Here is a 26,896-nt window from a genome sequence, read left to right on the forward strand (position 1 = left end):
TAAATTAGAAAATTCTCCCATTATATCCCCCTCCAGAGTTTTCTGGGAGATTTCTCATGATGGGCTAAGCTTTTGTTTTTTTGTATTTTTGTTAATTCTCACCCAAGGATATTTTTTCCATTTTTTTTTTATAGAGAGTGAAAGGGAGGAGGAGAGATAGACAGACAGAGAAACATTGATGTGAGAGAGACACATCAATTGGCTGCCTCCTGCATGCTGCCTGTAACTGAGTGACATGCTCTTGACCAGAATTAAACCCAAGATCCTTCTGTTCATGAGCCTACACTGTAACTACTGAGCAAAACAGACTAAGGTTAGGCATTCTTTTCTTAAACTGCTTATACAATATGCCTGAATTTTACTGAAGTTGAAGCAATGTTTCTGAATACCAGCCACGTTAGAAAATAAATGCCAAAATACCTTTCTCTGTGAGCATTGCATGAATTGGAATGTGGTGAATTACACTTGCAGATGACCAGAAATACTATGCCTTGATGACTCAGATCTTACAAAATTCTCAAATGCCTTCAAACTATAAAAAATGGAACAGTTCATGTGGTTTATGTGCCAAATGCATTCTCTATTGTTATATTACTGACTTCCACTGGTGTTCCCGGCACCTCATAGTTAGATCTTTGATTAACCTGATCTTTTCATTCACTGATCCTGTGGCGGAAAGACAGCTCCACTCTGTTTTGCAGTCTGATCATTCACAGCTAATTTCTCAGGCAGGAGAAGAGCAGGTGGTGTGTTGGCAGACAGAGGTGGCATCTATACTAAGGTTCTCAGATGTTCCAAGTTTTAGTCTTCTGTATAGAATATCCCAGAATTGTCCCGGTCGTTATAATCCTATCTGTGAAGCGAGCTCCTTCACCTTAGGCATCTCTGGGCAAAAAGAGATGTCACATTTATGTTTTTCTAGCTTCTTGTGATTGTGTGCATATGTGTGTGTTTGTGTGTAAGAATTATGTTTGTGTTTGTGTGTAAGAATTATGTTTGTGCATGTGTGCCTGTGAATATGCATATGTGTGTATTTCTCTACAACACACCGATTTGCTCAAAGCTTTTCTTTCAATTGCACTTGTTTCATAAGTGTGTTGTCTATTATGGTATTGAATTGAACTGAAATTGATTTCATTGATATACCTGAAGCTGATACCTCATATAGTTAATGGAATTTATGCAAATAACCACTTCTGTTTCATAGGAAAGAGAAAAGTGATCTTTTGTTTTGTGACTTGAATACCAACATATGATTTTAAAATAAATTTCAATTGTAGTGTCCTTACAGAGCATAAACTATGCAATATTCATAAACAACTCTCATAGTATTATATTACTTCCCTTGGAGCAGCAGTGCTTTATATACAATTTGAAGTTTCAGTTTAATGGGTGTCCAAATGTTCATAGCAGTCTATTCCTAATTGCCAACAACTAGAAACAACCAAATCTTTTAAAACAGGTGAATAGTTAAACAAGCTGATAAACTCATACAAGAAAGATACTTGCAGCAATAAAAAGAAATGGGCTATTGATATATATGACAGTGACAACTTAGAGAGATCTCAAGGAAATTATGCTGACTACAAAAGATAAAGAACATTCTTGAAATAGCAAAATTACAGAAAATAGATTAGTTTTTGCCTGGGCTATAAGAAAGTGGGTGCAGTTATAAAGGGGTAATATGAGGTGATGATGGAGTGGTCCTATATGTTGATTGTGGTGATGGGTACACAAAGCTATTTATGCAATAAAATTACATAGAAACACACACACACATACACACAAATGAGTGCATGTAAACCTGGGGAAATCTATGGACTGCACCAATGTCTATTTCCCGGTTATAAAACTGTCCTACATAGGTATGCCTGATGTTTCTATTGTCAGAATGGGGAGAAGTTACAGGAAACTTCTCCAAGTATTTTACTTGACAACTTCCTATGAATCTAGAAGCATTTCAAAATAAAAAGTTAAAAAAATCGGGAGGTATGGTTTGATATACTTTGCTCTTTTCCCTGAACTGATTCTCCAATATGCAATATGCCCCTCAATTATTTCCTAGTAATAATTAAAGTAGAATTTTAAAAGTATTGGAATAAAAAGAAAGGAAGGAAGGGATGGAGGGAGAAGAAAGAGAGAGAAAAAAGAAAACCAATGCTGATTATCCTTTTTGTTCTCCAATCTTAAGCTGCTGGAGCTCAGGTGACACTGCCTGAGCTCAGTCCTGCTTTGTTCTGTGAATGAAGGCATTAGTCCTGGGACATAATATACCAATCACACTGCCCACTGCAAATCGGATGCAAGAGCTGTGCTGTTTCTGAATGAAAACTCATCCATTATAGCTAAGCTCCTCAGAGGCCTGCATGCACTTACATTGCCATATATTTACAAGGAAAATAAAAAATGGCATTTTGGCTGACAGTACTAAGTAGCAGTCCTAATGCATTCTGTGTGAGTCTGGGACCTCATATAGTACACATCGGCTCTCTGGGTGTGTGTTCGTGAAAGTTATGCTTTTGCTGGGCAGATACGCTCTTGATAATTCATAGGGGAGCTACGGCCCTACCAATCCGCTTCTATGACCGCCTTCCCACGGCCCCAACTTCTGGAAACCGGTTTACTTGATTACATCTGTTTCTTTTCATATTTATTGCAGTGGAAAAATGTTACATCAAACTATCACCCTCCCTCCAACATTTAATATCTGATATTTGAAACTAAGCAGCTGGGTCAGCCTCATGTTCTCCTCGTCTCCCCATCGAATGGCAGCTGTGCTTGTCCTGAAGTCCTCCTTCGTGAAAGAATGAGGATTTGAATGGGAGGTCTCACTAAACAAATGCACTTCTAGTCAAGATGTATAAAATCATTTACAAATGCATGAATTGAAGTATTTATTAATGTTCTTAAAATATTTAAAAGCATATCTTCTGCAAAATCCCTTTTGAGATCCTAAGCTTCTACCTATCCACTCTTCCTTGTAAATGTCCTTTGAAACCTACTCCCCTTAAATGAAGTGATTGGAGCTTTTTATCATCTCTTGCCTGGTGGCAGAAAATGCTCTGTGCCTTGAGGATGGGAGTTGATTCTTCCCATGGACAAAGATTCCCTCCTTGATCAAAATTTTGTTTGGCTCTTCTATGCTCTCGTTTTTACTAGGTGCAATCTTTTGAGTTCAGTTTTAGCAAGAATCATTCTAAGTCAGTATAACCAGAATCCTGCACACTCCATATCTGATAACTCCTGATATCTGAGGGAATTCTTCATCCTCCACCATCCCGCAGGAGATGTCTAATCACTTTGGCTGGTTTAGCAAGAATCCTGTTAGGTTGGTTTAGCCAAAATCCTCCTTTTCCCCTGATGCCCCCTCTAGTAATTTCCCATCCACTTTACTCCTTGGCTATAAATCTCCACTTTTCATTATTGTATTGAGAGTTGAGCCCAATCTCTCTCCCTCACTACAAAATCACATTGTAGTAGCCCCTCTTGGATAAAGTCTGCCTTACCATTCTTTAACAAGTATTACCAAATAATTTTTAGACATCATCACAGCTTCCTCACTGCCCCAGAGGAATACGGATGAAGTCACAGGCCCCCTCTATTCTCAGTCCCCTCCAATGTCCTGGCATAATGTAATCATGGTGGGCTCCATGAGAGTGAGCCCTGTGGATTGCCAAAATTAAAACTGCCCCATTCTCAGAGAGCCCCAAGCTTGGTTTAATGCTCTACTCCTGTCATCCTGAAACTCAATAATTCTACCTTTGGACTACTTTTGCAAGTGAAATTCAGTGAGACAATGGAACATGTACATGAGTGGAGAAGATATACATACTTTGCACACTCTCTTTCCTTGCTACCTCATTCATATATAACATTTGTTAAGTCCTGCAGGACCCATGATGCATTGTGGGAGTCCAGCAAAACTAAACATCATTACAAGGTAGGTGTGTTAAGTTTAGGACAGTACAGACAGGAGTACCAACAGACCCAGAAGGCTATGTTTTCCCTTCCAACTAGAATTTGCTTTAAATGAAGAAGGCAATGACTGTCTATAAAACATGAATGATAATTATCATATCCTTTCTTATTCATGGTTACTCCCCTATGTTGGCCAATTACTTATGCTGGAAATGATGACCTAGAAGGGAAGGGAAAGACAGGGGACCTGGCAGATCTATTTTTCTTTTTTTCAGTCCTTCTTTATCTTCCGTAAGAAAATGTTGGTAGAATATATGCATTTTGCAGAGGGAAACAGAAATAGTTGAAGTAGGCTTGTGCAGTGTTTTCACCGCTCTGATAAGAACGAAATACATATGCATATATGGGCTATGGAATATGAATTGCCTAATTTCAGTGATTTTGTGTATAAGTAAATGCTCCTATATTTGCATTTAAATCTGGCACTGCACAATATAAAGATAAATGGTGAACTTCATGTCAATTACTTAAAATTTTAATTTTTACTTACTTGGAATGACATTTCATAGTAAATAAAAATACATCATCACGAGTCAAGAGAGAGACCATGGAAGAAATAAAAAAGCTTTAGTATCATTTAGTACTTTTCATAGCATTTTTCCTGCCCCTGCTTTTTGAACAAGTTCATATTTTCATTTTGCACTGGGCACTGCCAATTTTGCAGGCTCTTTACTCCAAACTTGAGATGCCTCAGCTCACCACTGTGGGGTTTAGATGATAACATAGATGAAGGTCCCAGGCACAGAGTATCAACCAGTCCTTCTCTACCTCTCCTTGGTTTACTCTAGCAGCCTCCCTCCTATTCTTCATGCCTGCAGCCTTCTTTTGCGCCAATCAATTATCCCCCATGTCAGTGAAATCAACATCCGGAGGCAGAAATCTGCCAGTGGAAATCCCTAGTTCGAAAGTTGTCAGCGGCCAAAACCAGTTTGGCTCAGTGGATAGAGTGTTGGCCTGTGGACTGAAAGGTCCCAGGTTGGATTCTGGTCAAGGGCATGTACCTTGGTTGTGGGCACATCCCCAGTAGGGGGTGTGCAAGAGGCAGCTGATCGATGTTTCCCTCTCATTGATGTTTCTAACTCTCTATCCTTTTCCCTTCCTTTCCGAAAAAAATCAATAAAATATGTTTTTAAAAAAGTCTTCAGTGGTTCCCCATTGCCTGCAAGATAAAACCCAAGCCCTTTGCAGAGCTTGCTTGATCTATGAGGAGCTCCTTGACCAACCGTGAGGACTCATAGCTGCCTGCCTTAGATGTCTAGTCTGATTGGGACTCTGCATCCTCTGAGTCCCCTGAGCAGCTTGATCATTTATCAAAGCATGCTATGATGCTTTGCTTTTTAATATTTGTCAAACTGTGAGTTCTTTGGGGACAGAGAGCAAATGGCATTCCCATGTGTTCCACAGTATGAAGCTCTGTTTCTAATACTCCTGAAATGTTCGTTCAGGAATGAAGATCAGCACTGCTAGCACAAGGAAGAATTTCCAGTTCATACTGTCAACACAATTGTTATTTATTTGGCTGAATTTTGTCTTCCTACAAATTGCACTGTGACAAAAATGGACAATATAATATTGTTCTTTTTTAATTTGTCATAGGAACAACTCTATATTTTTCACATTTAATATTATTATGTATTAGTTCCAGGTGTACAGCACAGTGGTAAGACAATCATATGGATTATATAATCCATCCTTCTCAAGAAAACATCAATTTGTATTCCAATATTTAGTAAACTCTTTTTTCCCCACATGTTAAATTCTGTTCATCCTATAGACTTGAGCAAAGTAATTTCCTCCCCTTAATTAAGCCCGTTCACTCAAGCTTCCTGTTAAATGAAACATTATTTTCACTTATAAATGTTCCATGATGTGTTCCTAGTGGTTTCTAATTGAAGACAATTACACAAAGATAAATCAGAGCTCATCAGTGGCAGTTGTTATTAGCATGGCCCCTGATCTGCTTCTGAGGGCTCCATGTTGGTTTAAAGCAATAGGGCAAAGCAGGGCCTCAGAGGGAGCTTTGATGAAGAAGCTCGGGGATTTCTCAGGCAGCAAGGGCATCCTTCATCTTTAATTTGTTGGTTTAATCTGGCTAGAGAGAAACTGACAAAATCCTCATCACCTAATGTGCTTAATGGTCTAAATGAAATGAGTTGATGGTGTTGGTTTAGTCCCTCTTGGACCCATTTTGAAGTCATACAAGTCCCACATAAATTACTTTAATGAGCCCTTCTCACAGAAAATTTGCCACGGAAACTAGACCCTGACATTTGTAAAGATTTTCCTAAAGCATCAAAAAAGTGAAATGATTAAAAAGTCTCTAGAAAGTGGGTTATCACCCCTCAAAACACAGGTCATTCTCAGCCAAGGAGAAAATGATATCCCGAATGGAGGAGAGATTTTCTTTCATTTCTTTTCCTATTCAGACAGAGAAAACCAGGAAAACAAAAGTAATATTGATTTTATTTCTAAGTGGTGGAACTGATCTCCATTTTCACTAAAGAAAAGTAAAGTGACTTTATTTTTATTATTGAGTTAATATTAAACCTCTCTCTCATGAGAAGGAGTAAAATGTTGAAATGGGACTTAAAATAGAATAAACTGATTCCTCCAGCTTCAGGTAAGACATGCTTCTCTTGCTCTATTTATAAATGATTAATAGTTTAAAAATAATAGTGCAGGTAAGGACATTTTAAATTTGTTTGAAGAAGCATAAAGGCAAAACAAGAATAAAAACCCTACTTCCTTTTCTCTGTCTTTTTTTCTTTTTTTACCTTCAAAATGTGAAAAACTACCACTGATATCAAATTCACCCTCCCAACTTAGAATTTTAAATAGTTAATGCACTGTCCTGGGACATGACTTCATATTCCCCCTAGATGAGCTAGACCCAGAAAGTCAATTTGATAAGCTGATGAATATGTGTGCTTCATTATTTTGATATTATCTATTTAGACTGCCTTGCATGCAAGTATACACCACCTCCCTCCATTGCCCCTCTCCACACACACACACACACACACACACCTCACCACCAATAGTGACAGCATTTTTTTTTTTGGGGGGGGCCTAATTTGGAAGGTGGAACAGCATGCTGTGTCAGGGAATAGAGCACATAAATGTCTAGTATTTAGCACAATTCTTCCTTGTGCTAGCAGTGCTGATCTTCATTCCTGAATGAACATTTCCGTATTATTAGCCTTCAGTTTTATATAAGGAAAATGTAACTTTTGTGTTCACAAAGCATTAGGGTCATACTTAATATTTCCCATTTCTTCTCCTTTTTAGAGGTTCAATAAAAAATTCTAGCCTGTCATGTTATAAATGTGAGCAGCTTCATGGACCTGGGTCTATTTCCCTCCTTGCCCTTGGATCTGGCCTGGTCATGACTTGCTTAGCCTATTAAAATACAGCAGAAGTGATGCTTTCTATCTTTCTGGTCTTAAGACATATGCATCTGTAAGAAACCTTCATGATGGAACGCTCCTTTTTTGGAAGTCTGACTACTGGTGGCATCTATGCATACTATTTTGAAGAGAAAGATACTTGCAGAAACACAGGGTTACACATTTAACTTCTTATTTCCTTGAATCCTGAGTACAATTATCTTTTATTTAATGTCATTCTTCAATTAATTAAAGTGAATACGAATACACTAGATATACTCCATATTGTATGTTTCTAGGGTTGAGATAATTTTTAAAAAGAAAGCATTTATGGTTTGTTACCTTGAACAAAGTAGTTTGAAATGGAAATGATGTTTAAAACTAGAAATTAATATTGGGCTACATAGGAAATGTTACACATTTGAATAAATTGGGAATATGACAACATAAACTTAAAAAAAAAAATGAAGTGAACTTCACCAGAGAGATATTTGGGCAGAAGTGTGGTTTGAACAAAATCTTGAACGAAAAGACTGGGTAAAATTGGGTAATGGAATGGAGGGGAATTTCACACCAGTATTGGCAAGGCAGGTTACTAATATAAACTAAAGATGAAAGAAAAAGATAACTTACTTAAGTCAGTTTAACATTTCTAGACAACACCATAGGTAAACTCTGCAGAGTATAATTTAGCCTGAGAAATATTTCTCTCGCTGCTCTTGTGGTTGATAAAAGGGAAGGATTAGGTGGTAAGTGGTTATTTCAAATGAGCAGTGACATTTGGGATAGATCGGAAGGAGAGTGAGAGGATAAACCAAACCAACCAAACAAAAATCAAGCAACCTACCAACCAGTCAACACACCTACCAGCATAAAAAATACAAAGTAGTGAAGACCTACTGTAGAGATACATTGCTTTGGACTTATTGATGAAAGAGAGAGAGAGAGAGAGAGAGAGAGAGAGAGAGAGAGAGAGAGAGAGAGAGAGAGAGAGAGAGAGAGAGAATGAATGTGTGTTTACAAATGTATCAAAGCAGATAGCAGGCAGGATTGGGCCCTCAGTCCATTGTTTGCCAACTTCTATGCATCTGAAGACTATTCATAGTTGAATTACTCTGTAATGTCACACCACAAATTTTACAGTATTTATAATCTGCATATTGGTTACAGATAGTACATTCAACTAGTATGTCAATCTTATTTTTTCAAGTCTTGCAATTCAAGTGACTTTAGGGACATAGCTCTTATTATCTGAAGACTTTTTTACAAGATGATTTTCTGGTTAGGAGATGCTTTGGAGCCTGTCTTCCTTTCAACTTCATTGGGTGTTAAATAGTCAAGTTTCTGCTACTTGAGTGCCTACCAATTGGGATTTTAGTATTCATGCATAACAATGAAGATAAAATGATAGTTGGGGATACAAGTAAGAGGAGCATTGAGGTCAAGCCACACAAGGCTTCTCCCAGGCACAATTAGGTATGCTTGAATGGGCATCAAAATCATTCCTCTTGGGGGAAGGCCTACCCTGCAATGAAGATGACTTGTGGATGGTGGGAGTGGTAGAGGGTCCCCAGATACTGTAGTAGTTGCAAAGAGTTCATCTTCTGTTCAAAAGTTATTCAGAAGTTTTGGGGGCAAGCTTGTTAGCAAAGAAGTGAAAGTCAAACATTTTTTCCTTTTGATTCCTTTAATTTCTTAATAATAGGTTGACTGTGTAGAAAAAGATGGGATGTATACATATGAATAGTTTCTCCTAAATAGTTTGATTTATGGTTCTAACTGGGACACTTTTTGAAATAAAATCAAGACGGGGGTGTGTGTGTGTATTAATAATTAGACCCAGCCAAAACCGGTTTGGCTCAGTGGATAGAGCATCGACCTGCGGACTGAAAGGTCCCAGATTTGATTCCGGTCAAGGGCATGTACATTGGTTGTGGGCACATCCCCAGTAGGGGGTGTGCAGGAGGCAGCTGATCGATGTTTCTCTCTCATAGAGTTCTAGCTTTCTATCCCTCTCTCTTCCTCTCTGTAAAAAAAATCAATAAAATATATTTAAAAAATAGTTATACCCAGACAACTGGCATATATCAGGGCAATCCAAGAATGGGGTCTCTTCTCTGTAATTAACAGAACTTCAAAGAGGCCATTGTTAATATTCAAGTAAAAACATCAGATAGCTGATTCTTTGTTCAATATGACATATTTCCCTTCATCTCTACATAGTCTCTCATTAACTTTAATGTATGCTAAATAGTGGCTTTCCAACTATTCAAATCCTTGGTGGAACATGGTTCTCTGCATCAAAATTTTCTGTGATCAACACTTCATCTTACTGTGAACTTTAAACCATCTTACTGTAGGTTTTTACTCTCCCCAAGCTTCATTTCTACATTCCCAGTCAACTAGCAGCATAGGCTATTACCTGTGATATGTTATAATCCTAGGGTGTGGGTTTTGAAAAATTATTTAATAAGACAGGGAATTTACCTTGATTATATTGGAATTCCCAGGAAAAGCTCTGAGTAAATAAAATGTATTTCCAAATTCTTACATACTATTGGATGAGAACATGTTGACTTCAGAGAATCCCCAATAAGAAATACTGGGAAAGAATTGAGCCTTATTTCAGAAACTGAGAAGACTAAAATGTAGTTTGTCTTGCAACTACTATTTGGGAATGCTTACAATACCAGCATTATAAAATATAAATACTGATATTTAATGTTAGGGTGTCAATACAAACAGTTTTACATATTTATGATAATGTAAGTGTATTTTGGGGAAAGGTAATTCACAAACAGATATATTCCTTTTGAAAATTAGAAGTTAACATCCAGAAAGCAAGAATAAAGCCTATTCATGATGCTCTATTTTCTATGCACTTGCCAAACATATTTTAGCCCTAATAGGCTAAGCGCATTCATATGCAAACTTAAATATAACACGAATATAATCACATAGAGGGAGAATATATATTTCTCCATGAATGACTGTCTTTCATGGAAAAAAATATAAACTATAAAGAAAATATCCAGAGTTGCCAGAAAGACAAGACTTTGGGATTTAAGGAATATGCTACTGTTCATCTAAGGAGCTGAAAAATATAATGTACTCCAATTATATTAATTTTTTTTTAATCCAGCCATTTTTATTGTTGAGTTCATTACATTTACAATTAAAAGAAAGAAAGTGTTCAGGGCTCCAGCAGGTATGGCCGCTGACTGCAACTGTACCCAGGATGCTGCGGGGCAGCATCTCAGCTCCATTAGTTGTCTGGGGGAAAGTACATCAGTCAAACATCTTCTCCCTTAATCATCAGTTAATGTGACTATTAACCAGATATTTTCGCCAATATGTGCTTCCATTAGCATAATTCTGAGCCCTAATTGCCTTATGCTTTTTTCTACTTTAAATATCTCTCATAAAATTACAGTAGCAAATAGGCCCGTGTGGCTTTCTTACCCAGTTTTTTCCCCCCAAACTTGTCCAGGATGACATTCTTTTATGTGCCTTTTCATCTATTTTTTCTTGGTTACTTCTTAAGACTTTTTAAAAAATGAAAGTAATTCATCCTGATGGTGAAAACTTAAAAGTTCAGTAAAGTTTAAAAATTAAAATTACTTTTAATACCAAGAGATGATAATTGTAAACTTTGCATTTCTTCTACTATTATGGATTAACATATTTATTTTTTTTATTTTAGAAAATTAAAGTCATACTACTTTTGCACTTGCCACTGTTTTATAAGCATTTCTCCCAAATTTTCATTGAGTGGAAAAATAATTCATCATGGCTACATATGAGGCCACTATGGATGTACTGCAATATTTCATGTTGCCTTATTTTTTTAAAATATATTTTTATTGATTTCAGAGAGGAAGGGGGAAGAAAAGAGAAGCAGTAATATCACTGATGAGAGATAATCATTGATTGGTTGCCTTCTGCATGTCTTCAATGAGGTTTGAGCCTGCAACCAGGGCATATGCCCTGACCTGGAATCAAACCATGATCTCCTGGTTCATAGGTTAGGCTCAACCACTAAGTCACATCTGCAGGGCATGTTAACTTATTTTTGATCATTTACTTTATTTCTAATTTCTTTCACTTACATATTTATCAATTTAAATAAATTATATGTATATTAGTAAATATGGTTAACTGTGTGTATTGATATGATAAATATCTTTTATAAAACTGGTAGTTTTCTTTGAACAAGTTTCTATAAGTGGCATCATGAAGACACATAATGAAAACTATGTTAGTGTTCTTGATTAATTTTACAAATTCCTTTGCAAAACACACTGTTTACAACTAGTCTGACAAAAGTTCAAGTCTAATATAAGGCTTTAAAAATATCTGAACTTAATATTAAGACTTAGTGACACAGTAAAGGAGAAACTAGAAATTTTCAATAAAAGCAATTTCCTAACTCATAGCATATATGAATAGTTAAGATCCATAAATTATACACAGATTACTTCCAAAGAGGTGAGGATGTTGAAAAAACACTCTGCCCTTTTATAAAACACACAATATATCTACTTTTTGTTATCCTTATTTTCCTCAACAGAATTATAAAAGTAATTCTCCTAATATTAAAACTCTATACATTTACGTATAATAGGGTTAATTTCCTTGGTTCTGATCAATCTCAATTTAATTTACCAAGAAAGAACAAATAGGTTATTCAGTGGGTTATTGTCTTTCTTTACAATAATGCTTACAGGTAAACATTTGACATAGTGCCATTAATTATTAAATCTTTTACGTTTTTATGACTATAGTATCTGAAATTTATATCTAGATTTTGAGAGCATAAAAACCTCACCAATCTCATCTTTTATTTACAAAAACTCAATTTTCTTTGCTTTATTAAAGAGCTATCTATGCAATATTCCAATATAGCTTCTAAAACATAACCATGAAAAAGGTACTAATCCTAGTATATCTACCAAACAGGTACATTCTATTTTGTTTAATAGAATGTAGAGACAGAACATTTGTATGTTTTCTACTACTCAGTTTTGCATTTAAAAAGCATGTATATATAGATACAAATATATACTGGATAGACTGACAAAATTAGAATCCCTTGTGCCAACACCAAGAGTGTCCAATTAGTGTGCTCTGGATTTGGCTGAGAGACTCCACTTATGAAAACATAAAATTAACCCTGTTATTGCTGAATGGAAATATCTGACACAACTTAAACAGATTATTCATACACCCTTGGGAGAAGAAAGAAGAGATAGCTTGACAAAACTTCTAGATGTCCTTATTGTGAATATGGATTAGTTTTGGGAAATGTGTTTTCATTTGCTAAAGGCTTTCTTAGTGCTCATGGGGTGAATATAGGGTGGATTCAGATGTACTGTATTCTGGTTTTGAATCTAAATAGTTTCTGAAGTTTAAGGATAGAAAGAGACTTGTATCAGTGAGATAGTTGGGGGGAAATACATTCTATCTATGGGATTACAATGATGATATACACCATGAAGTAAATAAGCAAACAGCATATTGGTTTATACCTGCATTTTACTGCAAGTGCATTGGAAGAAAAGCCTTTGATGGGACACATGAAATTACACTGGCACCATGGCATTTGTATACAATGCAGGACTCTTCTATTTTATACCAACAAATCTACATGCTGACTATTTATTCTTCATACACACACACACACACACACACACACACTTGATTAATTCAAGTACTCTAGTTAAAAATTATCTTCCAAATTTTCATCTTTATTTTGTTCTCTATTTTGATTTATTTTTGTCCTTGTCTTTACAGTCGCTTAAGTTATACACTGATGCTCTTAAAAGAAAAATACTAAACCAAACATGATATTTACCAGTACTGTAAACAATGAGAAACCTGTGCTACAGAGGAAACAGTTTTCATTTGGAAACCACATAAAATCAAGTTCAAATTCAATGTGTTATTTCTCAACAGCCTAAACTTGAGATTTTTAAACACCCCGTGAGTTTTCATGTTTCTTTTCCAAGATAGCATTATAATATCAACCTTATTGGGTGGGCATAACAAAAAATATGCACTGGATAAACATCAGATTCCTTCTGCTTAATCCATTTATTCCACCCTGACACCAACTGTTTATTGGCTGCTTCACAATAGTACCATTTCATGCACACATAGGGATAAATAAAGTGATTAATTACTCTCCACCAGTAGTGCGGATATTGGCTTTGATTAACTCAGTTCAGAAACAGTAACTAGAAAAAGCTAACTGACTGTTTGTAAGAGAAACTATGCTTTGTCTCACTAACATTTCATTGTACCTGTATTGGAAAGCAAATTAATTGGTCAACTGTTTCAAATGAATAGTGAATTCCTGGAAAAATTAGCATCTTTAGGCTTTGTCAATAAACATGAGACTTCATTAGCCCAGCCAAACACCACATGGTTACTGACCATTGTGATGCCAAGATCAGCCCTTCATCAAGAAGCTATTCCCTTCCATCCAAAAGGGATAAATAGCAGATGGCCTTCGAGAGGCAGGAGTCATCTGAGGACCAAAGAGTGAAGGCAGGGGCTGCACATCCAAAGAATAACACACAGGGGAGTTAACTTTCTATATTAAAGAAAGAAGGAACTCAAAGCAGAGAAGACAGAGATCCAAGACTCCGAAAACATCTGATCCCTAGTGACTCTGCTGAGTGACACCAGCCTGGATGGTCACTGCAAGAGAAATGAGACACTAAAGTAATTCACTGTGTTGGTTTTTCTGTTACATCTGAAAGCTTCCTAACCGATATGGTATTATTATTCATTTTTAGATGTCCCTGAGTTTCATAAAGAAGTATTACTTATTGCTAGTTATCCAGTATCTGTCTCCTTCACTAGAAATCCTCTCTGCCAGAGGGAAGATCGTTTCTGTCTCCTTCACTTGTCTCCGTCTGGCACACAGACCCTCAGTAAAGGTTGACTGAACATGAGACAGTATTCATTGGATCACTGTGTAGAATTCATTCCAAGGAATTCAGCATCTTTACAGTTGCCAGATAATATGATCTGCTACAGTTGTATTCCAAGAAACTTGGAAAGTAGTCTTCCTTTAATAGAATCAGCATAAGCCAAGTGATAAAAACACCCTTCGCAGACTTAGCAAAGTGCTGGTTTGTCTATAATAAATCTTACATATTCTTAAGACTACTTGCTTTTTGCAGATCAGGGCTTCAACAGCTCTCCCAAACTCGGTATCACTTTTATAAACTGGGTTGCTTTTTACGTTTCTGTGACATGTATTATAAATTTCACTAGCAAGATTCTTTCCTATACATGTCCAACCTGGGTAAGTCAAAAGTGTTGCTGGCAAGTTCTGTCATGAAATCTACAGAAGACATTATTCCACATGTCAGCCTAAAAATTTCTAGGATGGGAGTGTTGTGCCATGCAGGGGGACAGACATGCCTCCAATGATGGTGTAGGCGGGTAAAACTTAAAACTCTTAAAAATGACTACCACTGTTGGGGAGAGTTGTGGTGTCAACTGCTGCACCCATTTATCCAATATTTTACAGGGAGAGGAAGCCAGTGGGTCCCAGGGTTGGGTCCACTAATGTCCAGCCCACAGCAGGCTTCTTCCCAGGGCTGTGTACTATCAAAGCTTCGAGACAAACATGAATTTCTGGAAAAAGACTGAATACGAACTTAAAAATGTGTTCCAAAACAGTCATGTTATGGACAGGTTTATTTGTCATTGCACACACCCAAAAAATGTGTTGATCCATTTATCAATATAAGAGAGTATATTTTGTTCAGATCGCCTCCTTTTTTTTCAGATTACTAAACCCATACTTGCAAGGTTGAAATTTTAGGAACAATAAATGTATATTTAAGATGAAAATTAACCACAATCCACAACCAAGAGCTATAAATATAACATTAGATTAATATACAAGTTAACCAGAGATACTGTGTTTTTCATGTGTCTAGCTTCTCTTTTAATGCACTGTTCTCACAACTATATAATGTCATATAGAGTAGACACAGAAGGCATCATAGGAGTGGTCTTTAATATAAAGGAGTATTTATTGTTGTAAAATTTCTGTTTTATAGAAAATTAAAAAAAGGATGAAAGTGTTAACTTTAGACCAGAGTTTCCTGTATACTACAGGTTAGGGTTATACATATGGTACCTATACATTTCTGAATTAGTCATATCTCTTAAGTATAATAATCACAGTCTTGCAGTATATAAGCTCTTATTATGGTCAATAAAGAAGTTTTGGCTTTGATGGTGGACACACAATGCAATATCCAGATGATGTGTCATGGATTGTACATGTCAAATCTATATAATATCATTAACCACTATCACCTCAATACATTTAAGTTAAATAAAAATCCCCCCAAAAGAAAGAAAAAGGGCTTTATAGCTCATCTAATGCAAAAGTCATATTTTATATAAAAGTTGGAGGCTGGAAGCACTCTATCCCCCCAATATGACCCTCATTTAGTTGCAGAGTCATAGCTAGAACAAGGGGCTTTAGAAACACACCTAGTGCAGTATAATTCTTCTCCCCAAACCGTATGTGCCAAAGACACACAGAGGCCTTGTAGTCTTTAAAAATTTTCCATCAGAATGATCTTAGAATTGGTAATATTATAATAACAGCTGACAAAAATACCAAATCCTAACGGTACATTTGTTATAAAAGTCCTTTTCAACTTTATTTTTTATTTATAACCTTAACACATTAAAGATGTAACGTTTGCATAAATCCTATAATATTCTTATTTTAAATTCAAAACAGAAAACTGATTAAGTCTTATTCATACTGAACAATACATGTGAATGACGCATTCTTTCATTTAAAAAATGAACATAATGGCATTTCCTTCTACTTAGCATTATCCTTTAGTTATTTGTATCCAAATAAATACCACTGGCAGCCACAGCATTGCAAAGATTGCTCCTTTTGCTGTTTGCCCACTAGTGATACTTTCCATGGTGATTATAAGGATAATCCCAGGCTTAATTGTACATTTTAAGTCTAACCATGCTTCAGGAAGAAACTTTAAAAATAATGGATTAGCTCATTTTAATGATGTTACACTTTACATCCCCGTGGGCTAAGTACCCGATGCTGGCATAAACAGGATGAAAAGCCAGGCTACAGAACATCAATAAAAAGAGAAAATGGAATTCAATATTTGTTTTCTGTATCCTGGTCTTTCAGCTATTATGGCCAATACAGTTTTATTGCAAGTCTCTGAATTAATGAACAGAATATACTGGTAAATAGAAATGCATTTCATGCTGTACCAAGGGAAACTGAGTTGCTATGGAAAAATATATGCCAAAATAAAAATGAAAGTTTATGGTTTCTCTAAAAATAAAATCCCCATCCTAATTAATGTGATTTAAACTTTTCTGAAATGCCAGGAAGTCTCAAGTTTTTCTGAAATGAAAATATTTTAAGTCATGTGATTTAAACAATTTATTACATAATTAAAATAAATAAATTATGTGAACGGAGACACTGATGCATAGGGAGTAGCTTGGAAACTGTTGTAAAGTTGCTGCCTCCCATAGGAAACTCACTCTCTACAGTTCAGATCAGCTAACACAAAGAACTGTGTTCAGGGTTTCAGTAATGAATGTCATTAGACACCAGTATCTACTGATATTTTTCAAAAAAGCAAAATACAGCTAAATGCTGGCTGACATGAGATTGTTTGGGGTTCTATTCTTTCTACCTATTTATTCTCTGTAGCTTATTGTAGCAAGAATATTTTGACCTGCACCTAGTAATTTATACAATACTAGAGGCCAATGCATGAAAATTCATGTACTGGAGTGAGGGTCCCTCAGCCCAGCCTGCCCCCTCTCACAGTCCAGGAGCCCTCAGGGGCAGTGGCAATCAGGGAAAGGCGACACCCCATCACACCTCTGCTGCTGCTGCCATTGCTGGCAGTGCAAGCTTTGTCTGGCCCTGGTTACCCAAGCCTTGGGCAGCCCTGGGCTGAGGAGCAGCTGCCATCCAAGGCTTTCCTGCACCTCCAGTCAGCCCTAGGTGGTTGGACAGCTACCATCTGAGGCTTGCTTTGTGCCTCACGCCCTAGCGGGGCTGAGGGAACTGGGCTGTCATCTTGTGGCTATGGGTGCCACCATCTTTGAGAATGGGGCAGTCAATTAGCATAATCCCTCCTTATTGGCTGTGGACCCCAACATCTTTGTGACAGTGTGAGGGTCAAATAGAATATTCTCTCCTTATTAGATAAAATTGGCTAATTTCCAGGAAGAAAAAAAAGCTCAGACACAAAACCTAACCCTAAACCTCTTTTGAAATAGTTCATATAAATGAACATATGAGAAATTTTATAGTTTGAGATACACAGATTATGTGTAAATATTTGTTTGATGTGCATCTGTTTGAAATCTATCAAATTAAAGTTGAAGAAATTTCTGGAGAAAAAATCTTACATCCCACGCATGCACAGCTACCAATGATGAGTCCCTGGGCATGTCAGGTGCTTCCAATGAACAACTGGGACTCTGTCAACTAACCTGAGAAGCGAGTGTCATCACCTCCACTCTACAGGGCCGAGGGCTGGAGTGACTCACCGGAGCTGGACAGTTCCAAAGAAAGTTGAAGTTTAAATCCAGGTCTCAGTGACTTCAAGGGCACAAGCCTTTCCACTATGCCTCCCTCCTGACACACGGCTTCTTATTTAGACACAACTACCCTACTAGTGAATCCACCTTCATGAGTTAATGCACCAACACTGGTGATAGCTAATATCACAGCTGATTTCTAACACTAAAATCTATGACATCAGCTGCCACAGAACAACACTCAACTTTTTATTAAAAATTTTTTAACTCCTTTGGAGAAAGGGCACTATAAGAATTTAAAATCAAATTATTTCTAAATTTATTGGGACCTAATCACAGTTTCTTTCCCACTGTCTTACGATGCTCTAAGCACTGGGAAATCTGGCATGGCTTATAGTAAATCAAATACAGTTTGAACCAAAAGGAACCCGAGCATTATTTATGACAAGTAGTTAAGAGTTTTCCATCAATGCAAGGTTGTGTTCTGGTTTTATTATACTGACCGAACACAGAACCCAGTATTACCAGCTATGACACATCCTGTCCCTTAACAAAAGAAAACCTCATAGAAAACAAAGTCAACATGCCTTTGTGTAAATAGGTATTTTGTTTTGCATTAGGTAAAATGATAACATGGCTCTTTTATTTTTTCCTTCCATACACACTTGCTCTCTCCCTTTTGAAGATCATAGTACTCTGCTTGAATGCTATTTAATATATGGTGAGATATAACTTTTTAAATAAATAGAAACAGGAATATTTTATAAAGAACTGAAACTCCTTCTCGTATGGACTACTATTATAAATAAAAATTTACCTTATCAGCATTCACAAGTAATAGGCTTTAATATATTTAAAAGGAGCTCTTTGAAGTGAAATATTTAATTTGTTACTTTCCATATTCTCTAAAACACATCTTAGATGACATTCAAATTTTATTTAGAAAAAACATAACAAATAAAATAGGATTCGCATAATATTTATTTTGTTTTTATGTACTCTAAATCAATTCATATATATTCAGATCAAATGTATCCTTTGTTTAGAGAAACCCTCTGCTAGCTGCATATTCAACACTCTTAAGACATAATGTAATAGAACACATATGACAGGAAGTTTTAGTGCTATTGTGTGTGTTTTTTAGAAGAGTTATCTTCACGTTATTTTTTACAAATAGAATTTTTTTGGGTATTTGGAAACTGAATGCTGGTAAATAATTCAACTCCTCTTTTCTCATCATGACTGAAGTTGGAAGACTTCAACTTGTACAAGGCCTAAGCTGAACAGGATAGGGACTGGCTTCTGTTTTTTGTTTCTGTCTGTCTATATTTTTGGTAGGCATAGGAAGAACACTTAGTACTAGGTCCTTAGTTTAAACCATTCAAATACTGGTAGTAAAGAAAGCCAAGTGGGTCCCTGGAAAATGAACTTGAAGTTGACTTAAAAGCTGTTTTATTCCGATGCAGAAGAGACTAAAGAGAAAAATCAGTATTATATTCTCTGTTTTCAGGGTGAAGCTTGGTGCAAAGACCCTTGTTTGTTTCTCCAGGTATAGCAATAATAATACTGTTTGTTTTGTTTTTTTGGATCTCTTATCATTTTTGACTTGCTCACTTTATCACAGGGTACCCACACAATATGACTATGATCCTCCATTAGTGGAAATAATTTATCCAAACCACACATATTTGTGGAGACACAATGCCTGACACAGAGGTGGTCTGACACAGTGGTGGCCTGCCCCTCCTCCCTCTTGATGAGGCTGATCTTAATTTAGATTTCCAAGAATTCATCGGGACTTTCAAATCAAATAGCAAGAGGTGACCTTTAAAGTCTCTTTCTAGACAGAGTTTAGAAAGTTCTGTGGGGATCATTACCTCCTTCCTTCCTCTTTTTTGCTTTTCAGGTTTTGATGTGTTGGTTGGGAAAAAAAATCAATCATTTTGTCATTCAAGAAATGATCATACATTTCCACCAGGAGAAGAAATAAGGGCTTGAGAAAAGATGACTTTTTAAATAATGGTAACTAATGCTTATAAAGGAAGCTTTATTCTGCTCAGAATTAAAGTGATCATATATAATAGGAGTTTAGCATTTTGCTTTCATCCAAACCAACACTGCTTGCTCAGGCACCTTTGAGAAACAACACAAGATTACTTATGCTATTAGAGCTGTCAGCATTAATCTTCCCCACTGGCACTGGGGACTTTTATTTATCTATCTATCTACCTACTTATTTATTTTGGAAAAATGAAACTTCTGTTGTGCCAGAAAAATGAATGCTAGTAAATTAATACAATTAAAGGCAATAGGACGTTTTATCCACTATTAGGGATTAGTCTTCACAGAGTACAGCATCCACAAGACAGCAAATTATATTTCAGTCTTTATCCACTTGGGCAAAAGCACACATTACCATCATTCATTTAGAAACAAATTCAATCATCAGGGCAATAGATTTTAATAGGTTCTGCAACTTCTTGATGTGCCCCCGGGGAGGAAGGATTGTGTTTGGTTTTTCTCCCTGCATCAAGGAGACAGCGTTGGTTTTTAACCCATGCAAAAATATGCTTACTCTGCCTGCTTGCTGTGCAAAATAGGGCATGGTATATAACAGACACTCACTTTAGGGAAATCCTTCAGGTTTACTTGATAGTCTACCCATAGGAACTGGAAGTTATAAAGACTTATAGTCTGACACCAGTGTCTAGACACAGGTGCAATGACCCAGCCCAGCAGAGAGCTATATCACATGTGAGTAGAGAAAATATTACTTGTGCCCTTAGTTGTACACTTCTACATTTCAACCCCAACACCGGGAGGGGGCAGTATCACATCTGTTCTATTAATTAAAACTTTATCATAAATTACCTTTTCCAAAACTATTATCCAGAGTAAAGGTCTAAAAACTATTCTGTACAGATCATCTCCAAACTTAAAATTTTCTAGAAGCAGAATTGCTACATGTTCTCAGCTTCACAATGGAGAAATAATATCAATTCACCACATTGTATTTGGATGACAATTGAAATGGCATCATGTGAATTCTTTTGATACTCTATGTGGCATTAGCCACACTTTGAAGGTCAAAATTGGTAACATCTTTTGTTCCAGGTCACAGAGCTAGTTGGTGCTGGTGCTAGGACTGTAGATTCCATAGTCAACATTCTTTTCACTTTATCTTCTTAAGAAACTTAAACACTCACTGATTCTTCATTAGTAAAGAAGGGGTAAAGCATTTGTAGCTCCTAAGGGCCCAATAAGGCATGTTGGACCACCTCTCTATTGATGCACATGCTACCTTCTTAACATCCTTCAGAAGATTCTTGCCATCATTCTGAATGATTCCAGGACCCCAAATCATTGGCCTTTAGGTTCTTGCCCATTGCCACTGCTGGGACATCTGCTTCCATCCCATTTCAGCTACCTTCTGGAGCCCGCTGTTATCCCCCTGATTGTATCCCCTTATATTACTAACTCCCTTAGAAACTTAACGGTCATACTAACTGATGGGAGGCAGACAGCACAGTGTTGTTTGCACGGATTCTGGAATCTGATCCCTGGATCTCAACTCAATTCCAGTTCTGCAGTTTACTAGCTGAACATGTATTCCTGATATGATAAGAATAATAGCGTGTACTTAAAAGAACTGGTAAGATTAAATGAATTAACACATGTAAAGAGCTGAACAGCCTAGCATTATTTAGTTAGTGTGCAATAAATAGCATTTAATTAAGTCCTTCCACCTTTAACCCCTTCCTTCTCCCTATCTTCATCAATGTATAAACACGGGGAAATCCCACAGGATTTGCTGACTTCAAAGCTAACACATGTGGCTGTGGATCTGTAAGAGAAGGAGAGAGCATCTTTATGGAAATCTTCTGGGTAAGCTCTATGAGAGCTGTTCTATACCCAACAAGGTGGCATGGATGGGAGCATGGTTGGTAGAGTTTACTCCCTTTCTTCTCTCCATAGGGTTCTGATCAAATATGTTACCTTAACTGACTCTTCTCTATACAATAGCACTCCTCTCTTCACTATCCCCGCCTGTTCATTCTCATTGTTCTTTAAGCTTTTTTAAATTCTTTCTCCTTCCACTAGGTGTGAACTTCATAAAGGCAGAGATTTTGTTAAGATTGTTTGCTGTTGAATCGTAAGTCCCTACAAGTTTATATGAAATACTAGAGGCCCCATACATGAAATTCGTGCAAAAGTAGGGAATTTATTTTCTGAGAAATAATTTTAGATAAGAAAAATAAGAGATGAGTCATTGCTTCTGAGAGATGATGTGTACCATCTACATAAATTCTGGATAAAAGTTAAAAAATCACACAAGAATAAAGCAATATAAGCACTTCCTAATACCATCCCACTGGGGGTTAGGACTTACCATATGAATTTGGGGACAAAGATACAAACACTTCAACCATAGTAGGTGGTTTCAAGGCCTCCACAGAAGGTCACAGAGATTTTTCCTCGCTGATGAATTATTGCTCCTCTCCTCACTGTAATCCACTGATATTTAAAAACACTTGTACGGTGTGCCCACTTGTACCAACCAAGGGCATAATTTCTGACCAAGAACCAAGAGCCAGGGACTAGAGAGATCATAGTTCTAATTTCAGACACTAGACCATTTTTATCTCCAGCAGAGGACTCAGGTGATCTCCCCTCCTCTCTTTCCTACAGGCCTGGCCTGGCTTCTCAGTATTCATTTTGGATTTAATCTAAAGCAAAAGCACTGACACCTGCCAGACATCGACTCTCAGTTTGGCTCCGGGCCTCAGTGCCTCCTGGTTTCCCAGCTCCTCACTGCCCATGGCTGGCGTGGTGTTGGACAATGTTCATTATTTGTGACCAGGCTCCAGTCTTGAGTTATTACAGATGCATTTATGAATGAAATATTATACTTAATTTTTGCAGAATAATAAGGATATTGAAATGAGCTATGGTTAGAAAAATGTCAACACAAAAACTGAAGCAAAAATAAAAAAAAATTGCATTTAGAAATATAAATGAGAATAAAACTCCATTAATGGGATCTCTGAAAGCAACTAACTTTTATGTGAAACAGTGTTTTGTTTAAATTATTACAAATGTCAACAAAGAAATGAGCTGCTACAATTCCAATCTCTGTGTTTCTTCACTTTGGCCTACAGTAAATAAACGATCCCAGAGTAAGAAAACAAGCCAAAGGACTGCAAAATTAACCATCCAGAGACAGCCCCTGCCCCATGCGGATTCTGTGTGATGCCCTCTTCCCTGCATTGGCAGACTCCTCAGTCTTGATGCCAAGTGTGGACTACCCATCAATCTTACTCCTACATTTAAAGCTCATTAGAAATCTGTTTGCCATTCCTCTCAAAGATTAATCGCACAAGTCTAACATAATAGCTTTGCCGATTTAAATGCTCCTGCTTTAACATTTTATTTCAAGTGTACTGTAATTATATTATAATGCTTCTGGCCAAGTTAGAAAACACATTCAAATAATAATCTTATTTTTGGTATATGGTACATTAGCAGGGCTATTCCTCCTGTTAACTATGCACAAAAGTTGAAAATATACTCATAAGGGAATCTATTCCTTATATTGTACAGTTATGTAAATATCCATAAATCTATAAAAGGACTATCGTTTATCCTTTGGCTATTTTGGGGTTTTGTACAACCACTTTTCTATCTTACACTTGTGATTTTAGTAATAAGTTGACACAGGGGACCTCCGTCATTGGCTTGCTCACATTGATAAACAGGAGTGTAATGGGAACAGGGTTCCCAGTTATGTGGTTTCAGAAGTCACTTGTGATTATTCAATCTTAGTAAGTTAGAGAAAAAAGCACTTCCCAGCATCATTCTCCACTCTACCAACTTCTGACTTTCTGTTTTCCAGGATTAATTCAGAGCACAAACCCCTTGCCATCGCTGTATTCATACTGGAGAAAGCATATATGGAGTTTCAGAAATCCTTTTTCCCTTTGGCATGCAAACAACAAACACTCAATTCCTTGTTGTTGTTGTCTTTTTCAAAAATATGAATTGGAAATCACTAGGCAAAGAGGCAGGTGTTTTATGAATCACAGGTCCAGGAAAATGTTCCTTCTAAATATGACTTTATATGTAAATGAGAGGCAGATTTCCAGTTTTCTTTTCCATTCACAAGTAATTGGTAAGGCAAGTGTTGCAAAGATGGCCAAAATCAATGTAAGTGTAGAAGCACCTTTAATTGTCTCCAGTTATCTTTTGTTAACTAGTGTGACAACTAAAATTCACTTTTGAGATCATATAAGTAAGTGATTAAAAAACTAAACTGTAAATATGTTGGATATTTCATGCATTCATCAGATAGTTATTGATTCCCTACAACATTTCTAGGCTGCTATAGGTTAAAAGTTAACCAAACAATTTTTTAAAAAATCCCTTCACTTACACTTAAGAAAGATAATAAAATAAAGAAGTAAATAAATATGGAGCATGTGAGAAAGTGATAAAATTGAAAACAGGAATACACAGTGCCTAAGGGTCAGTTCTAAAGACAGTATTGGAAGGCTTTCACTGAGCAGGTGTTGAGAGCAAGCAGGTGATGAAATGGAGCAAAGTCCAGGCCTGAAAGGACATTTTCAATGTCCTGGAGGAGGAGGGGGGTTGGGAGGGAGCACCCCAAGGGCAGAGCACCTGCAGCCCAGAGAGGGGCGGAGTAGCAAAAGATGAGTTCAGTCACTAAAAAGACTTTGAAGATTACCCTGAGCATCCTGAAAGGCCATAGGAGTATCTGAACTGGGCGTGAAAGAGCTCCGACTTATGTTTTTAAGGATCACGCTGGCTCTTGCTGAGAACCGACTGTTAGGGAACTCAACCTGTGTGGGGCCCAGGCAACTATCAGGTTCAACAGGACAGTGGGGCAGACAGGCGAGGTGGTGGTGAGAGGTGCTTGATCCTCCCTGGATTAGGAAAGGAAGGTGACAGGACTGGCTATTGGGTAGAAGATAGGGTTTAAGAGATAAAAAGAGCAGAGACTGACTCAGATATTTTAGTAACAAAAATTGTAGCAATATTCAATCATGGCTTTGATGTAGGTGCTCACAGTCACTTTGATCATATTTACTAAGAATTCCTAACAGCATGAAAGAGGAAATACCTTCTCTATTTACCCTGACTACAGGTAGAGATCCCAGGATGATCTCTCCTTGCCTACTTTGTTATCCACAGCTAAAAGGCTATTTCTTTCTTCTCATTCCCAAAATATTTTTTTAGACTTCAGAATCGTTGTCTCTATTGGTCTTCCAGAGGACATACGTATTTTTCTTAAATAATTATGTTAAAATTACTAAAACCATTCTGTAATTTCACATAGTTACTGGTGTCTGTTATTAACCTGCATAGTTTTTCCCATTACGCTGCATTAAAGTTTTTCTTAAAAAACTCAGCCATTCATTACACATGCTCATTCATGAAATAGTACAAAGCACCCAATGCTAGCCTGTTCTTCATTTGTATTCTCTTCCAGCCTGTGTTGATACTTTCACAAAGTGAGTCCAGTTAATGGGTTGCCCTCCATTACTGTGGGTAGGTAAGCATATTTTAGCAAGTGGTAAATATCTGAAACATAATAAATGCAACAACTGTGCACCTGGGCATCCTCACATGATCTGTGCCCCAATTTTGGAATGCGAGGATTAAGCTGACAAACAAAAATGAGACGGCTTTCCGGTCATCTTCACTTTTGCTGAACTGCCAGGAAAAGAAGATCACCTTTGATGGTGTTGTTCCTGCTCTGGAATTATTTCAGCAGCAGCTCCTAAAAAACTCAGAGCTATCACACAACATCTGCTTTTCCTTCCAAAATGGTTCAGACCCTGAAAATATGAAAACCAATTAAGCAGATGAAATAAATTTAGCAGGCTGGTCCGGTTTTGCCTTTCCAAAAATACCAATGAGAAGATAACCAAACCCATCTGGAGTTTGTTATATCTTGGGATTTCATTATAAAAATGTGGGTGCTGCCGCAGTGCAGGTGGCTTCCTCAGAGCCGTGGTCAACCCCAGTCCACAAGTGCAGTTGGCTACTTGGAGATACCCTTTCCCTGGCTTTATGGAAACAGAGGAGGGGATACCACTAAACTTAATGATGGAAGTTTTTCTTTTGTAATTTAAAAAGATAAGACATTTTAAAAAGAGACGTGTTTTGTCGTACAGCTGTTCACCTCATTTAGAAGAGCTACTGAGTTCTAGCCCTTTTGTCGGTATCCTGACCTTCAACTGTCAGTTTGCTAATGGGTTCCTTCAACTCCATTGTCTCTGGAAAATAATTGAAAACAATATATGACAAAATGGACTAGCAAGTGTCTTCCAAATTCTACAATCAAATCAACGCCTGATTATGACACATCGCATTTAGAGAGAAGTCTACAGATTTAAGTGTAAAAATAAATTACTAAGACTAACCAGTCTCTCCCTTTTCCAAAGTGTTAAATATTGCCAGCTACCCTCCTCCAATCTGATTTGAAGCACTTACAAAAAAAGCATGCCTCTAAAATGACCATCAAGAAATTCCTTGCTGCCCTAACAGGTTTGGCTCAGTGGACAGAGCGCTGGCCTGCGGACTCCAGGATCCCAGGTTCGATTCCAGTCAAGGGCATGTACCTTGGTTGCTGGCACATACCCAGTAGGGAATGTGCAGGAGATAGCTGATCGACGTTTCTCTCTCATCCATGTTTCTAACTCTCTACCCCTCTCCCAGCCTCTCTGAAAAAAATCAATAAAATATATATTAAAAAAAGGAAAAGAAAAGAAATTCCTTGTTGAAGAGCATCCCCGCCCTAGACTCCAGAGACAACGACAAGGTGACACTTGAGTGCTGATTCTGGAAGAATCTATATGGCAGTGATGGGGACTTTTCATCCACATGCTCATCCCTATATCACTTATAAGTTCCTTGTGACAAAGTCA

At 37.1% G+C, this 26,896-nt stretch overlaps 1 protein-coding gene across 7 annotated transcripts in view; it reads right to left on the minus strand.

Moving 5' to 3' along the window:
• CTNND2 (catenin delta 2) overlaps nucleotides 1–26,896 on the minus strand; it is a 716,413-nt gene that overhangs the window by 336,292 nt on the left and 353,225 nt on the right. The window lies entirely within an intron of this gene.

This window comes from Pipistrellus kuhlii, unplaced genomic scaffold, assembly GCF_014108245.1.
Source record: "Pipistrellus kuhlii isolate mPipKuh1 unplaced genomic scaffold, mPipKuh1.p scaffold_m20_p_4, whole genome shotgun sequence".
NCBI lineage: Eukaryota > Metazoa > Chordata > Mammalia > Chiroptera > Vespertilionidae > Pipistrellus > Pipistrellus kuhlii.